The sequence below is a fragment of the Chiloscyllium plagiosum genome, unplaced genomic scaffold (genome assembly GCF_037043375.1).
Source record: "Chiloscyllium plagiosum isolate Xiang-an unplaced genomic scaffold, Cpla_swu_hap1 HiC_scaffold_7, whole genome shotgun sequence".
NCBI classification, from domain to species: Eukaryota; Metazoa; Chordata; class Chondrichthyes; order Orectolobiformes; family Hemiscylliidae; genus Chiloscyllium; species Chiloscyllium plagiosum.
The window spans coordinates 78,611,602-78,628,643 of record NW_028270145.1 but is presented as its reverse complement, the minus strand read 5'-3'; the positions used below and the strand labels follow the sequence as shown (position 1 = coordinate 78,628,643).

Genomic DNA, 17,042 nt, shown 5'->3' with positions numbered 1-17,042 from the left:
TAACTAATTGCGTGTATTACATTCCTGGGGATGCAGGAGAAAACATCTTGTGAAACCACCAACGTTTGGAGAAAATAATTTGTGTTCTTTGCCAGAAATGGGAGATAGAAGAAGTCAAGATTTCTTGCAAATGATTTATCTCCTATTTCAAATGAAGCATAAATAAGCACAAGAAGTCAACCATTTTGACAAAAAAAAAATCAAGCAATTGACTAGTCAACTATTCAAAACTACAACTTATTTACAAACACCCTAATGAATTTTTGTACTAAATCTGCCTTACTTCTGTTATGCCAACGTAATGCCAGTGGAAAATGCAAATTGTGGGCTGGGTTTGGGCCATTAAACTGTGGTTAATTCTTTGCAGTGTGACTGACTGAAGAATGTGTAAGTTATGAATCATTAGTGGGCAAATGAGAAAATACCAGTTTGTATACATTCTCGAGAATGCCACTCGGTAAAACACAGAGATTGGAGAAAGGATTTAAATCTATCTAGCTCCAGTCTTTTTCTTTATGGACAGGTGAGGTTTGTTAATTCACTTGCAACGCATTTGATCTGGATGTTGTTCTCAGAGCACTTTTTGTTTGAACAAAATGTAACTCTAGGCAATTCCTTTCAGTGCAGAGGTAAGTTTTCAATGTCATTTGTCGTCTCAAATATAGACAGTGTAAACATGTTATTCCTGTCTCTGATCTGAAGCAGACTGTCAAAAGTTAAACTCGCTTGTGGGATCAGAATATTGACATTTTGGTATCTGATAAAAGTAGTTCTTTAGTAGAAAGCTTGTAGGTTTGCCAACAGGTGGAATTACCTCCCTGACGCTAGTTGGCTCTCTTGTTTGTTTTTATCTATTTTGGGAAGAGGTAAGATATCTTCCAAATATTTGACTTAATATTTTTAATCAATAGATTTAGAAGTTTTATCCAAATGCCTTTTCTTATATATTTTTCATTTTACTGCAATAGTTTATTCTTTCATTTGAACCTACTGTTTTCTATGTGGAGGATATTAGCAATAAAAGTTGTGCAATTTAATATGGCTTTAGCAGACATCTCAAAATGTCTTTAAATTGTATAAGAAATACACATAGCTAAAAAATTGGATCTTAATTCTCTCCAAAGTATTTCAGAGTAATGAGATCTAGTCAAAGCGTTAGTTGTGGGCATTTCTTTTTCCTTTCACTTTGTGCAAGCTGCAGCTGCTTTTTCTTTTAATTTGTTTTAACTTTCTTTTAAGAAGTCTGCTGTGTTTCGGCTGTGTTGTGCCTCAGTCTTTTGTTATGGTGTCATGGTAAAATTGAAGAAGCAGCATGAAGAAGGTTACAAGGCAAACAAAGCGCAGATTTATGCCCATATTTGCAATGCAACAGCAAAGTTGCATGTGTTGTAAATTTGCAGCTGGCACATAGCACATTGGGTTTACAATTGTTTAACCTATTTGAAGTTCAACATGAAAACTTCTACATTTTATCACTTCATTTGTACTAAACTGTGCAACATGAGTTTAACCTTGTAGCAAAATTCCAATCTACTTGTGAGTCTAAACATTTGAAACAATGGTTTTGAAGTGACTCATTTTCTTTCCGATGTGTGCAGTTGCCAGGCAGATGCTGTACTTTGCACTTTGTACCGGATGTCTTTTCATTTACTCAGATTACTGACAATAAGTGATTTAAAGTTAATGATACATTAAACTTTGAGGCATAATTTAAATTAACATGAGACATTTCACTGATTTTCTTTCATCTCTAGATATAAAGAGTAGCAAACCGTTCTCGTTTTCAGTTCTCTTACCTTCTCCCACCAGCCTGGAAACACGCTTTCATTTATTTCATATTCATAGTGTCACATTCATGGTAACATATCACTTTCGTTAATATGTCATGATTTAATTGGTTCATGGGATGTGAGTTTTGCTGACAAAGTCAGTATTTAGTTCCAATACCTAATTGTCCTTGAGAAGATAGCAGTGAGCACTTTCTTGAACCACTGTGGACCTAATGAAGTAGGCATGCCCAGAATGTTATTCGGAGGGAACAAAATTTACACTTCTAGTGATAGTAGAAATCTAACTTTTGCGTGAAAGCAATGCTTGGAATTAAGAAAAAAACAAGTGTTTTCTTCTTTTGGAGATTGACAACGAATAATGAAAAATAAAGCACTGTACTCGAAAGTATGCAGTGCTGTCCTTCCAAGCCTTATACATTCAGGTAGAAATGTGAATGCACAATGCCTGGATCAATAAATGTTTCTTTCAGCCTTGGTATCTGGCTGTATCATTAAAAAGTGCTGAACAAACACGATGCTATTTGGGGTAATGTTGCTACACAGAAGCCATTTTATAGAAACAAATAGAACTAAAGTAGGAGCTGAATGTACCACCTCGTATTTTCTTTCTGATTAAATTTGAGGCACACAGGATGGTGTATTGCATGATAGACACAACTCTTGGTCTGAATGAAGGATTCTCTTGTATTAATTATGGTGTGAGCATTTTCCAAATTGCATCAAGTTCCACTCATTCTTCACCTCTGTACTTTGTGACTGACCTTAGCTCCAGATCCTGCAAAGCTCTTTGATTTTAACATTTTCATTCTTTTTTCTCAGATTCCTGCATGATCTGACCTCATCTATCTCTGTAATGTCCTCCATCTCTGTAACCCTTAGTGTCTATTCAATTCTGGCCTCTTAATTATCCTCATAATATTACTACTGGTTGTCATGCTTACAAATGCTTAGGCCCTGAACTCTGGCATTCTCTTTGTAAATTTCTCTCTCACTCACTTCCTCTTTCACTCTTCCCTCTTTAAGACACTTACTGAAACAAATCTCTTGGAGCAAATCTTTGGTAACCTGCCCAAATGCCACCTTACTTGACACAATGTCAAATTATTTTCCTAACTTGACTACGAAATGCTTTAGGATGCTTTAGGATGTTTAGGGTTGGCATGGTGGCTCAGTGGTGAGCATGCTGCCTCACAGCAACAGGGGCATGGGTGACTATCTGTATGGAGTTTGCACAATCTCACCATGTCTGTGTGGGTTTCCGCCAGGTGCTCTGGTATCCTCTCACAGCCCAAAGCTGTGCAAGGTAGGTGGATTGGCCAAGCTAAATTGCCCGTAGTGTCCAGGAATATGTAGGTTAGGAGGGTTGGTGCAGACTCAGTGAACCAAATAGCCTGTTTCTGCAGTGTAGTAATTCTATATTAAAGCTACAATGTAAATGCACGTTGAAATATAACTGCAAGACCAATTAACAATGTTCAGTGATGTCCAGTTTGGCTTCCATCAGGGCCATTCAGCTCTTGAACTCATTATAGTCTTGGTTCAAACACCGACAAAAGAGCTGAATTCCAGCTGTGAGGTAAAAGTGACACCGCATGGCATCAAGGCTGCATTCGACTGAGTGTGGCATCAGGGTATCTTGGCAAAGCTGGAATCAATGGGTATCGGGGCAGAGTTTCTGGTGGTTGGAGTTGTAACTGACACATAGGAAGATGGTCATGGTTGTTGAAGGTCAGTCATCTCAGGTCCAGGATATCTCTGCAGGAGTTCCTCAGGGTAGTAACGCAGGCCCAATGATGTTCAGCTGCTTCATCAATGATCTTCCTGACATCATAAGGTCAGAAGTGGGCATGTTTGCCAATGATTGCATTATGTTCAGCACAATTCATGATCCCTCAGATATTGAAGCAGTCTGTGTTTAAATGCAAGATGATCTGGGCAGTATCCAGGCTTGAGCTGACAAATGGCAAACAGCATTCATCCGTTTAAATGCCAGGCTATGACCATCACCAAAATGAGACAATCTCACTCCCTCCCCTTGACATTCAATTGGGTTACCATCACTGAATCCCCCACTATCGATATCCTGGGGATTACCATTGACCAGAAACTCAACTAGACTTGGCACATAAACACAGTGGCTGCAGCAGGTCAGAGGCTAGGAATACTGCAGCAAGTAACTCATCTCTTGACTCCCCAAAACCTATCTGTTGTCTACACGGCACAAGTCAGGTGTGATGGAATATTCCCAACTTGCCTGGATGATTGCAACCCCAGTAACACTCAAGAAGCTCAACACCATCTAGGACAAAGCAGTCTGCTTCATTGGCACCACATCCACAAGCATTTACTCCCTCCACCAGGGACACTCAGAAGCAGCAGTATGTACCATCTACAAGATTCACTGTAGAAATTCATGAAAGGTCCTTAGACAGCACCTTCCAAACCCTGACTCCTTCCATATAGAAGCACAAGGGAAACTTGTGCTCAGCAGGGGGTTGGGAACCTGTGGAGTAGTTCCAGTCCGCAGAAGGATGAGAGTAGGGAGGACAGGGACAGGATTTCACGGCCACAGGAATGTGCTGGCAGACAGCAATCTGGTTTGAAATGTGTCTACTTCAATGCCAGGAGTATTAAGAATAAGTTAGGTGGGCTTGCAGCATGGATAGGTACCTGGAACTTAGATGTTGTGGCCATTTCGGAGACATGGATAGTATTGGGTCATGAATGGATGTTGCAGTTTCCAGGGTTTAGGTCTTTCATCAAGATCAAGGAAGACAGTAAAAGAGGGGGAAGTGTGGCTTTGTTAGTCGAGGACAGTATAACAGTGGCTGAAAGAACTTTTCACGAGGACTTGTCTACTGAGGTGGTATGGGCTGAGGTTAGAAACAGGAGAGGAGAGGTCACACTGCTGGGAGTTTTTAAAAGGCCTTTGCAAAGTCCCAGGGATGTGGAGGAGAAGATTGGCAAAACAATTCTGGGCAGGAGTGAAAGGAACAGGATGGTCATTATGGGGGACTTTAACTTCCCCAACATTGACTGGAAATGTTATATGGTGGAGGTGGGTACTGCAAATGCTGGAGATTAGAGTCAAGATTAGAGTGGTGCTGGAAAAACACAGCAGGCAAGGCAGCATTCAAAGAGCAGGAAAATCAATGTATTGGGCAAAAGCCTTTCATTCCTGGTGAAGGGCTTTTGCCCAAAACATTGATTTTCCTGCTCCTGGGATGCTGCCTGGCCTGCTGTGCTTTTCCAACACCATTCTTATCTTGATTGGAAATGCTACAACTCTAGTAAGTTTGATGGATCAGTTTTTGTCCAGTGTGTGCAGAGGGTTTCCTGACACAGTATGTCGAAGGGCAGACAAGAAGGGAAGCCACACTGGATCTGAACTTGGTAATGAATCAGGCCAGGTGTTTGATTTAGTGGATTGGTGAGCACTTTGGAGAAACTGACCATAGTTCAGTTATGTTTAATTTAGCAATGGAAGGGGATAGATACATGCCACAGAGCAAGAGTTATAGATGGGGAAAGGGCAACTATAATGCGATTAGGCAAGATTTAGGACACATAGAATGGGGTGGCAAAATGCTGGGGATGGGTACAATCGAAATGTGGAGCTGGTTTAAGGAACAGATATTGCCTGTCCTTGATAGATATGTCCCTGTCAGGCAGGGAGGAAGTGATAAGGTAAGGGAGCCATGGTTTACTAAAGAAATTGTATCTCGTATTAAGCAGAAGAGGGAGGCTTATGTGACGTTGAGATGAGATGGTTCAGATGAGGCGATGGAGAGTTACAAATTAGCTAGGAAGGATTTAAAAAGAGAGTTAAGAAGAGCAAAGACGGGATATGAGCAGTCTTTAGCAGGTAGAATAAAGGAGAACCCTAAAGCTTTCTATATGTATTAGGAATAAAAGGATGACCAGGGTAGGAATAGGGCCAATCAAAGACAGAAGTGGGAAGCTGTGTGTGGACCCTGTGGAGATCAGACGGGTGCTAAATTAATATTTCTCATCTGTTTTCACTCAAATAAAGGAGAATATTCTAGAGGAGAAGACTGAGATATGGGATATTAGACTTGAAAGAACTGAAGTTAGTAAGGAGGAGGTGTTACCAATTCTAGAATGTATGTAAGTAGGTAAGTCCCCTGGGCCAGATGGGATTTATCTGAGGATTCTCTGGGAAGCTAGGGAGGAGATGGTGGAGTCTTTGGCCTTAATCTTTGAGTCATTATTGTCTACAGGTTTAGTACCTGAGGACTGGAGGATTGCAAATGTTGCACCCTTGTCCAAGAAGGGCAGCAGAGATGAGCCAGGTAATTATAGACAGTGAGCCTTATGTCTGTTGTAGGAAAGGTTTTGAAAAGGATTATAAGAGATAGGATTTATAATCATCTAGCAAGCAACAGTTTGATTGGAGATAGTGAACATCGTTTCGTCAAGGGCAGGTCGTGTCTCACAAACCTCATTGGTTTTTTGAGAAGGTGACCAAGCATGTGGATGAGGGTAGGGCAGTTGGCATGGTGTACATGGACTTCAGTAAAGCCTTTGATAAGGTTCCACATAGTAGGCTGTTGGAGAAAATGCAGACGCATGGGATTGAGGATGATTTAGCAGCTTGGATTAGAAACTGGCTTTCTGTCAGAAGACAATGAATAGTGGTTAATGGAAAATATTCAGCCTGGAGTCCAGTTACTAGTGGTGTGCCACAATGATCTGTTTTGGGACCACTGCTGTTTGTTATTTTTATAAATGACTTGGACGCAGGCAAAGTTGGATAGGTTAGTAAGTTTGCAAATGACACTAGGGGCAGCACGGTGGCTCAGTGGTCAGCACTGTTGCCTCATAGCACCAGGGTCCCAGGTTCGATTCCAGCCTCGGATGACTGTCTGTGTGGATTTTGCACATTCTCTCCATGTGGGCAGCACGGTGGCAGTGGGCAGCACGGTGGCACTGTGGTTAGCACTGCTGCCTCACAGCGCCAGAGACCCGAGTTCAATTCCCACCTCAGGCGTGGGGTTTGCACATTCTCCCCTTGTCTGTGTGGGTTTCCTCCGGGTGCCCCGGTTTCTTCCACAGTCCAAAAAATGTGCAGGTTAGGTGAATTGGCCATGTTAAATTGCCTATAGTGTTAAGTGAAGGGGTAAATGTAGGGAAATGGGTCTGGGTGGGTTGCTCTTCGGAGGGTCGGTGTGAACTTGTTGGGCTGAAGGGCCTGTTTCCACACTGTAAGTAATCTAATCTAATCTAATCAAATAAAGTCAGTGGAGTGGTGGACAGTGTGGAAGAATGTTGTAGGTTGCAGGTGGATTTGGATAAACTGCAGAATTGGGCTGAGAGGTAGCAAATGAAGTTCAATGCAGATAAATGTGACGTGATTCACTTGAGGAAGAATAACAGGAAGGCAGAATATTGGGTCAATGGAAAGATTCTTGGTAGTATGAATGTGCAGAGGGATAGTGGTGTCCATGTACATAGATGCCTGAATGTTGCCACCCAGGTTGGAAGTGCTGTTAAGAAGGCATAAAGTGTGTAAGGTTTTATTGGTAGAGGGATTGAGTTAAGGAGCGGTGATGTCATGCTGCAACTCTACAAAATGCGAGTGTGGCCTCTCTTGGAATATTGTATACAGTTCTGGTCGCCCTGTTACAGGAAGAATGTGGAACCATTGGTGCAGAGGAGATTTACCAGAATGTTGCCTGGACTGGAGCGAAGGTCTTATGAGGAAAGACTGAGGGACTTGGGTTTGTGCACATTGGAGAGAAGAAGGCTAAGAGGTTATTAAAAGACGCATACAAGATAATCAGAGGATTAGATAAGGAGGACAGTGAGAGTCTTTTTCCTAGGATGATTACATCAACTTGTACAAGGGGGCATAGCTACAAATTGAGGGGTGATAGATTTAAGACAGATGTCAGAGGCAGGTTCTTTACTCAGAGAGTGGTGAGGGTGTGGAATGCCCTGCCTGCCAACGTAGTTAACTTAGCCACATTAGGGGCATTTAAACAAACCTTGGGTAAGCACATGGATGACGATAGGATAGTGTAGGGGGATGGGCTTAGATTAGTTCACAGGTCGGTGCATAATTGAGGGCCGAAGGGCCTGCTTGCGCTGTATTGTTCTATGTTCTAAGCATGGCAACACCACCACCTGTAATTTCCCCTTCAAGTCACTCACCATTCTGACTTGGAAACATATCATAATTTTTTTCATTGTTGTTGGGTCAAAAACCTGGAATTCCCTCCCTAACGGTGTTGTGGATCTACCTACAGCAGGTGGACTGCAACGGTTCAAGAAGGCAGCTCACCACCACCTTCTCAAGGACAACTAGGGACAGGCAATAAATGCTGGTGAGCCACATTCCACAAAAAATGACATTATAAAAAAAGACTGAATAACAAAATTATTTTTTATGCAAGAAGATTTCAAACAACTGATCTAGCAGTAGGTAATAGATGATTAACGTTGAGAATGGACAGTCATTTATTTTTGAGGAACTTATATTGCAAATTAATTGATCTTAGCTATTGGCTGATGCCACACATATGTAATTCAACGGAACCACGAATAATCTTGAGCTCCAACTGCACTTTCTCACCCACTTATACTCTGAGAGGCTAAAAACCTGGCTGTCTGAGCCTGAAATGTATTCAACGATGAAGCATCCACAACGTATGTGGTTGTGAATTCCAAGGATTCACATTCTTTTGAGTGAATTTCTCCTTTTCTCAGTCCTAAATAATCGTACCCTATCCTAAACCTATGCCCTGTTTATAACTCCCCAACTCGGGGGAACAATCTCTGAGTCCACCCTATTGAGCCTCTTCAGAATTTTGTCTGTTTCGATGAAATAATTTCTCATTCCTCAAAGGTTGCCTCTAGGTGGTGTAAAGTGCACGCATGCTCAAAGAGGTCAAATGAATTATCTACCAGTCACCTTTATTATGACGGAGTGTGGAGGTTTAAGCACATTCACAAAGACTCATTTTCTGTGTTTCTCCCAGAAATCATGATTATGGTCTTTGAAAGTGTCCAGCAAAAATGTTACCACATACTGTACAGCCCTTATAACAATGATCGCCAGCCTGAGACATTCCCTTACCTTTGCTGCAACCCCCCACAACCTTAATGCAATTTCATTACCGAAGTGAATGTGACAAACACTGACAGTTAGTGGCACCATCTGTGCAGGTTCAGCAGGTGGTGGCCACTTTATTTCTGGCCATCTTGGTAATTGTAGCAAATAGCCCGTTCTTCTAAACACCAGAAAAAATAGGCTTATTTTTGTCAGCCTGTCATCATAAAACAATTCCCCCATCTCGGGAACCCGAGGTAATGAGCCTCCACTGTATTGCATTCAATGAAAATATTTCCTTTCTTAAATAGGGAGGCCAAACTGTACACAATAATCTATATGCAGTTTCAATCAAATTTCTATATAATTGTGGCAAGACTTCATTCTTCCTGTCCCCTTGCAATAAAAGCCAACATGCTATTTGCGTTTAATTGAACCCCCATGTTAATTTTCTGTTTCATGTACAAGCACATCAATTTGCTTTGAACTTCAAAACTTAGAAGTTTCACACTATTCAAAATATTTCTGCTTTTCTACTCTTATGAAAACTTCAAACTTCCACGCTTTGCTGAATGGGTCATATGAAGAGGGTAGGAAAGGTGTTAAATTTCACACATTGACTTTCATCATTTTCCTGGACAGCTCTCCTCATGACAGGATAGCTCACAGCTTCACTTATTCCTTTCCCTGAAGGCAACTCACATCCCATCTGAGGTTCTAACATTTTCTATTGTTCTCTCACTTTGTGCCATGCAGTCACTTCTTCCCCTTGTCAGAAGAGTTGCATTAGTGCTCCCATGCCATGGTAAAGCTTGGCATCAGTGCCATAAAGGTAAGTGAAGTGCGGGACAGATGAAGTGCCTTCAAACAGGTTGGAAATCATTTGTCAAGAAGCAATGGTACTCTCTGAAAGAAGAGGCATTTTTTGCAACAGCTTCTGAATGGATGTGCCTAGATCTCTTCAGTATAATGGATCAAAGCCCTCTGACAAACTACTGACAAGTGGAAAATGGACACAAATGGATACCCCCTCCCCCAACTCCCCACAGAGACCCTGAAGAGTGCAGTATGTCAGAAAGTGGACCCAATGTCACTTTTACAGGACTTTATTCTTTATGCAAATTGAAACCCACCTCCCTTCACCTGAAAACCAAACCACCCATCTCAATTTGCTATCAGTTGACCATTTCTTTCTATATCTATTATGAGCCTTTTATAGCCTCGTATTTTCAAACTTATACATCTTTTCAGCTATTAGAGGGAGCTTTCATTTCAATATATTCATGAAATGTTGTGTTCCACAATCAACTCCTGCATTAAAATGCCTAAAGGCCAACAACCAAAATGCAATCTCTTAAATTGTAATTGCAAATAAATCTGAGTTATAGACTGCAATTTAGCACAATGAATACTAGCTTGGTTTTAAAAAAATTATGAACTTGGTTGAAGCAATCAAAATGTGAATGGCAATTCTTGATTATAATGAGGAATAAAAGGAGTAGATTTGGAGCTAAGTCAGAACTAAAATGAAAACTGATCAGTACCAAACATGAATGTAAATATTCAAATTTACATAATATTCGTTAGCTTTTCAAATGCCAAGTTGAATTAAGGCATGCCTTTTTTATAACTGCTGCTTTCTTTGACATGATCCCAGAATGCAATTATTGATAAACTAAAATACACAATTATTTTTGCTTCCAGTTCTTCAATATAAATGAAGAGGAAAGGTGCATTTTGTGATAGCAAGGAACTTTCAGCAAATTCAGTTCTGAAAAGAAAAGCTTAGATTTAAAAACGAATAGTTTAAAAGCCAATTATTTTGGCTGCTGGACAAACCATACTCTGTGACAGATGTGATATCAATGATTCAAAAGTACATCTTAAGTCGGATCATTTGCTCTCTCTGGTGCAGAGGGTGGAGGAGGGAAGGGCATTTAATTAGGTGGGGTGATGGCATACCTGATTGCCATTACCTTCCTGCGTCTGCCTGAATTAAATTCTGGATGGAAAGGCTGACCTTCCATGTTCTTGAATCAGGTAATTTGCTGAATGTAGCTCAGGAGCTTTAATTAATGATCTAGAACTGTATTTGCTGATATGTTGGCTATTTAGAAAGATTTGTCAGATTTTATTAACCTAGTGTTAAAGGGTGAAATTGACCAGCAATGCTAAACAGGTTTGTACAGTCATTTTTATTTTTTATTTTCCATTGACTTTGAAATAAGGTGAACATTTAAAAAATTTTGACTGCCAATTCCTTATGAGTCAGCTCATGCTTCTGGAATTAACTAATTTGACTCACCTTAATGACCTGAATGTATCTTCCAGATTTTGTGATAACAGCACTTACTTCCAGAATACAAACAAAATATTGTAAATGATGGAAATCGGAAATAAAATCAGAAAATGTGAGAACTACTCAGTAGGTCTGATCGTGCTTTGTGGAGAAAAACAGTTACCATTTCAAGACAAATTATAACTTTTCCTCAGAAACCTTGAAAGGTTCTGATGAAGAGTTATATTCAGCTCAAAATGTTGAACATGATTTTCTACTTCCCGAGGTGGCAAAGATAATAGCGAATGCAAGCTAAGTGAGAGTGCAAAAATCAAAATTTCGCCTTTGAGGTAAACCTTTGCAATTAAGTCCTCCTCCTCACATGGTGAATTTTTTATTGTCAGCAGGAAGCGAAGAGCCTTTATATGTGCATTCACAGCTCATTAATTACACAACAGATTAGAATTAATTTCCCTTTCCCAATTGAGATACTTCATACATCAGAAGCATGACTCCATGCACTAAGTGCGTGCCCATCATCTTTTCTCATTGGCCTTCAGTCCGGTTAAGCATATCACTTTGTCTGCCTCTGATGCAAATGAATGAGAGGCAGTGTTGAAAGTGACTCAGAATGTCCCAGCCATCATGATCCACTTATGCCACTGCTGGATGCGGACCTATGGTAAAAAGACGTTTTCCACCATCCAGGCCGTTGGCACTACATCCACAATCATCCACTATCTCCGTCACCAATGTTCATTAGCAGCAGAGTGTACTGCAGAAATTTACTGAAGATCCTCAAACAGCATCTTCCAAACCCATGACCATTTCCACCTAGGACAAGGGCAACAGATACATGGGAACACCACCACCTCCAAGTTCTGCTCCAAGCCACTTACCATCCTGACTTGGAAATATATCATCATTCCTTCACTATCGCTGGGTTAAAATCCATCCCTAATGGCATTGTGGGTTAACCCACAGCAGGTGGACTCCAAGAAGGCAGTGCAGCAACACCTTCTTAAGGCCAACAAGGAACAGGCAATAAATGCTGGCCAGCCAGCAATGCCCACATCATATGAGTGAATTAAAAAAAGGCCCAGGTGGCAATCCCATCCTGATAGCCTAAGGTTAGCAGCTATCCTAAATTTCTTTGCCAGGCAATCATTTCAACGAGCTACTGGAATCTCTGTGGCATTTCCCATTCTCTGATGTTCTCTTTACATTTAGCTCATCCCTTGACATGGCTAGTCAAGCACAAGGGCATTTCGACTTTTGGGATTGTTCCACAGGAATGACCAAGATTCATATTGCACGATGGCACCTCTACAGGAATCAGAGGATGCTGCCATGAACCAGAAGTTTTCGTCAACTGAAAAGGATTCTGTTCACTTAATGTTGAAACCTTTCAGGATTAGAACAGCCAGATAATACAGGTCTGTGGTAAATGTCCAGGGAAATGTCACAACTCTCACATTCTTGATCACTCATAGGTACCAGACCCTTTCAAAGGCTTTGGCCATACAGAATGGTAGTTGGGTGACAAGTGATACACCCTTTATCCTGATGGCATCTCTAATAAATCCTGTGATCATCCTCCAAGGAGAAATGCAATGCCAGACACATGTCCTGTATCATAGTGGTGTGCTGCCCTCTCCATAGTCTTTGTTTCCAAAGTGGGGATGTGTTGGCTGGAGAGGAGATGCAAGAATAAGAGCAAGCTTCCAAAGAGGATGAGGAGATTGAAAATACTGAGATAGACCAGATGATTATCCTAGTCCCAGCAGTGCTACAGAATACAATGAGCCTTCACTGAACCTTGTAATGAAGAAGCATCCTTTGTGACTTTGCTACCAGTGCTAATAGTTATAAGTGTGGATATATTCCCTCAATTCAGTTCCACGTTTTCTCTGAGGACCTGAATAACCTACTTGCTGCTCCTAATTTATATGTTCAAATGTTCACCCTTCCAGTCAATTAACAGGTAAATTGGTCATTGTCCACCTCACAGATTTCAATGTTGTAATGTAGCTTTGAGAATCCCAAACATGAGTTCGACCATTTCCTCCCAAAGTCTGTGGACAAAAGATCGAATTCATCAATGCTCTCAGTAAGTGCATGTATAGAGTTCACTAATTGGACATTGAGGTTACTCTATCTTTTCCCTCTCACCAAGTCTAGGTATAAGCCTGACATCCGCAGCAGGGGTGGAGATAGCCTGCTAACTGGTACATCCTAGTGACTTTGAAGGCTATCATGGATGTTCTTTGAGTGCAGTGAAGGGCTGTGGCCTCCTGAGTGTTTCCTGCAAACAGATGCAGCCACACCCTTCTCGACCTGAATTGCTGGAGGCAGAGGGGTCATTGCTAGAGTGGAGGTGGAGAAGAACTGCTGGGGTGTGCATTTGTCACCCCTTCTCCCTGTGTGTGTCTGCAGGCAGCATTCTGTCACCTTGAGAAGATAGGCCACCTGTGTGAGGCTCAGGTATTTCACTCCCTTCCATATTACCATTAATGCTGAACAACCATGGCCAGAGGGCTTAATTGCAGGTCCAAGAGTATATCAGGCAGACACTAAGCACAGACACTCTACTGAACCTGGATCTCCAAGGTGGATGACTATTTTCCATGTAGGCAGCAAAACATTTGCATGCTCGAACCACCACACCACTGAAAGTATGGAAGGGCTCCTTATTTTGCTGTAGTCTGCCTGAGCCTCTAGCAATTTCCTTGATATTTCTCTATCCTTCTCTGCTGTTTCCCCATATGACTTATGGCCAAATACAGAGGCACATCTTCAGCATGAGGCTGAGGGGGTACTAGTTTGCCAACACTTCTCTGAGAGCCAGAGGCCTCCAGCATTCTAACCTCCACTGGCTGTGAAGACCTCAATGAAATGCTCGTCAGATTGTTGCTTGAGTCTAATTTAGACAGAGTACTCATCAAAGTAACAGCCTCTGTGCTGGTAAAGGATGCAGGTACATGCCATACAGGCCTAACCTCTGAAGGTTTGAAGGGCTTCCTTCTCTGAAATGCTGCTGATGTGGAGGATCTCAGGCTACAGTCTCTAATGCCATTTGAAGTCCTATGTGGCACTAGCCCCCACCGCTGAACAGACAAAATAGGGGCAGAATTTGACCTTTTGGCTTCTTGAGCCAGTTGCAATATCCCTTTGAATCCCTTGCTTGACCAGCAAGAATGTATACCTACCTCTGCCTCAAAAATATTTAATGACCCCCCCCCACCTCCACCACTTTCAGAGACAGAGTTCCAAAGCTACACAATGTTACACAAACATTCCCTCTCATTTCTGTCCTAATTTTAAAGCTGTATTCCCTACAAGAGGATACATCTTTTCCACATGTAGCTTGCGAAGACTATTCAGGATCTTACAAATTCAATCAAGTTGCTCCTCACTCTTCTAAATTCCAGTGGAAACAAGACCAGCCTGTCCAACTCTTTCTGGTGAGACAACGCATTCATAACAGGAACAAAAGCAGAAATTGCTAGAAAAACTCAGCGGGCCTGGCAGCATGTGTGGAGAGAAATCAATGTTAACATTTCAGGTCCAGTAATCATGAGACATTTATATCAGATGCTGAAAATGTGTTGCTGGAAAAGCGCAGCAGGTCAGGTAGCATCCAAGGAACAGGAGAATCGACGTTTCGGGCATAAGCCCTTCTTCAGGAATGAGGAAAGTGTGTCCAGCAGGCTAAAATAAAAGGTAGGGAGGAGGGACTTGGGGGAGGGGCTTTGGAAATGCGATAGGTGGAGGGAGGTCAAGGTGAGGGTGATAGGCCGGAGTGGGGTGGGGGCGGAGAGGTCAGGAAGATGATTGCAGGTTAGGAAGGCGGTGCTGAGTTCGAGGGATTTGACTGAGACAAGGTGGGGGGAGGGGAAATGAGGAAACTGGAGAAATTTGAGTTCATCCCTTGTGGTTGGAGGGTTCCCAGGCAGAAGATGAGGTGCTCTTCCTCTAACCGTCATGTTGCCATGGTCTGGCGATGGAGTATTCCAAGGACCTGCATGTCCTTGGTGGAGTGGGAGGGGGAGTTAAAGTGTTGGGCTACGGGGTGGTTGGGTTGGTTGGTCCGGGTGTTCCAGAGGTGTTCTCTGAAACGTTCCGCAAGTAGGCGGCCTGTCTCCCCAATATAGAGGAGGCCACATCGGGTGCAGCGGATGCAATAGATGATGTGTGTGGAGGTGCAGGTGAAATTGTGGCGGATGTGGAAGTGTTCCTTGGGGCCTTGGAGGGAAGTAAGGGGGGAGGTGTGGGCGCAAGTTTTGCATTTCTTGCGGTTGCAGGGGAAGGTGCCGGGAGTGGAGGTTGGGTTGGTGGGGGGGTGTGGACGTGACGAGGGAGTCACGGAGGGAGTGGTCTTTTCGGTACGCTGATAGGGGAGGGGAGAGAATATATCACTGGTGGTGGGGTCCGTTTGGAGGTGGCGGAAATGATGGCGGATGATACGTTGTACATGGAGGTTGGTGGGGTGGTAGGTGAGGACCAGTGGGGTTCTGTCCTGGTGGCAGTTGGAGGGGCGGGGCTCAAGGGCGGAGGAGGGGGAAGTGGAAGAGTTGCGGTGGAGGGCATCATCGACTACGTTTGGCGGGAAATTGCGGTCCTTGAAGAAGGAGGCCATCTGGGTTGTACGGTTTTGGAACTGGTCGTCCTGGGAGCAGATGCGGCGGAGACTAAGGAATTGGGAATATGGGATGGCGTTTTTACAGGGGGCAGGGTGGGAGGATGTGTAGTCTAAGTAGCTGTGGGAGTCGGTCAGTTTATAAATGTCCGTGTCGATTCGGTCACCCAAGATAGAAATGGAAAGGTCTAGGAAGGGGAGGGAGGAGTCTGAGACGGTCCAGGTGAATTTGAGGTCGGGGTGGAAGGTGTTGGTAAAATTTATATTTATATTATATGTCGCTACCACATTTATATCAGATGTCAATCTAGTAAATTTCCTCTGAAGCGTCTCCAATACATTCTTTCCTTAAGTAAGGAGACCAAAACTGCATGCAGTCTTCAAGATGTGCCCTCACTAATAGACTGTATAACCAAAGCAGAACGTGCCTTTATGTTCATTTGAAATAAAGAGTAGCATCCTATTAAGGTTTCTTGATTATGTGCTGTACCTGCATATTAACCTCTGGTGACTTGTGCACAAGAACACTTAAAATTCCTCTGCGTTCTTTCTCCAGGAGGGTAATACACCACTTTTATTTTGCCTGCAGTCAGAAAAGGACAAATTAATTGCTGAATGTTCAGAATATCTTTTGCAGACCATTATGATTATTCAGGAAAGAGCAGAGTGTAATGCTGCTCACTGGGTAGCTAACCTATTTGCAGCTCTCCATCAGTATAGGAACAGTCCTTGTCTTTCTGGGCCTTTCCTCAAAAATAGGTGAGGATCTGCATATCTGCCACCTTCCCACTAAATTTAATCTTCTCAGCATGGTTGTGTGCCAGCTTCTCATGCAGTGAGATGTAGAGAAGGATTGATTGTGATGGGGATGATTGCAGGAGCATTTTATGAACCTACATAACCATGTATGATGGTGAGCCATTCCCAGTAAGTGAGAAGGAAGTGCAGAGGGCATGAAGATTTAGTAACAAGGAGACAATAAGGAGTGCAGATGATGAAGGCCAGAGTCAATAGATGTGGAGCTGGAAAACACAACGGGTCAGTCAGCATCCGAGAAACAGAAGGTCAGTGTTTCAGGCCAAGCCTGAAACATTGACATTCCTGTTCCTAAGATGCTGCTCCGCATGCTTTTCCAGTTCCACATCTATTGGCACCTGAAGAGTAAGTAGCTTGAGAGGTTGAGGTGGATATGAGTCCTTGATTCCACAGAAGCATTGTTTTTAATTATGTACCACTTTACGTCATCCACCACTATTCTGTAAT

General features: G+C 42.5%; 1 protein-coding gene across 2 annotated transcripts in view; it reads left to right on the top strand.

The window, feature by feature from the left end:
• Positions 1-499: 499 nt before the first annotated feature.
• Positions 500-17,042, top strand: part of nckap5l (NCK-associated protein 5-like) — a 643,060-nt gene continuing 626,517 nt past the window's right edge. Inside the window, exon 1 of one of the 2 annotated variants that reach the window (XM_087989196.1) lies at positions 500-523. The gene's annotated coding sequence lies outside the window, so the exon portion shown is untranslated. The remainder of the gene's footprint in view (positions 524-17,042) is intronic. The other variant, XM_043694058.2, reaches the window with a different exon arrangement.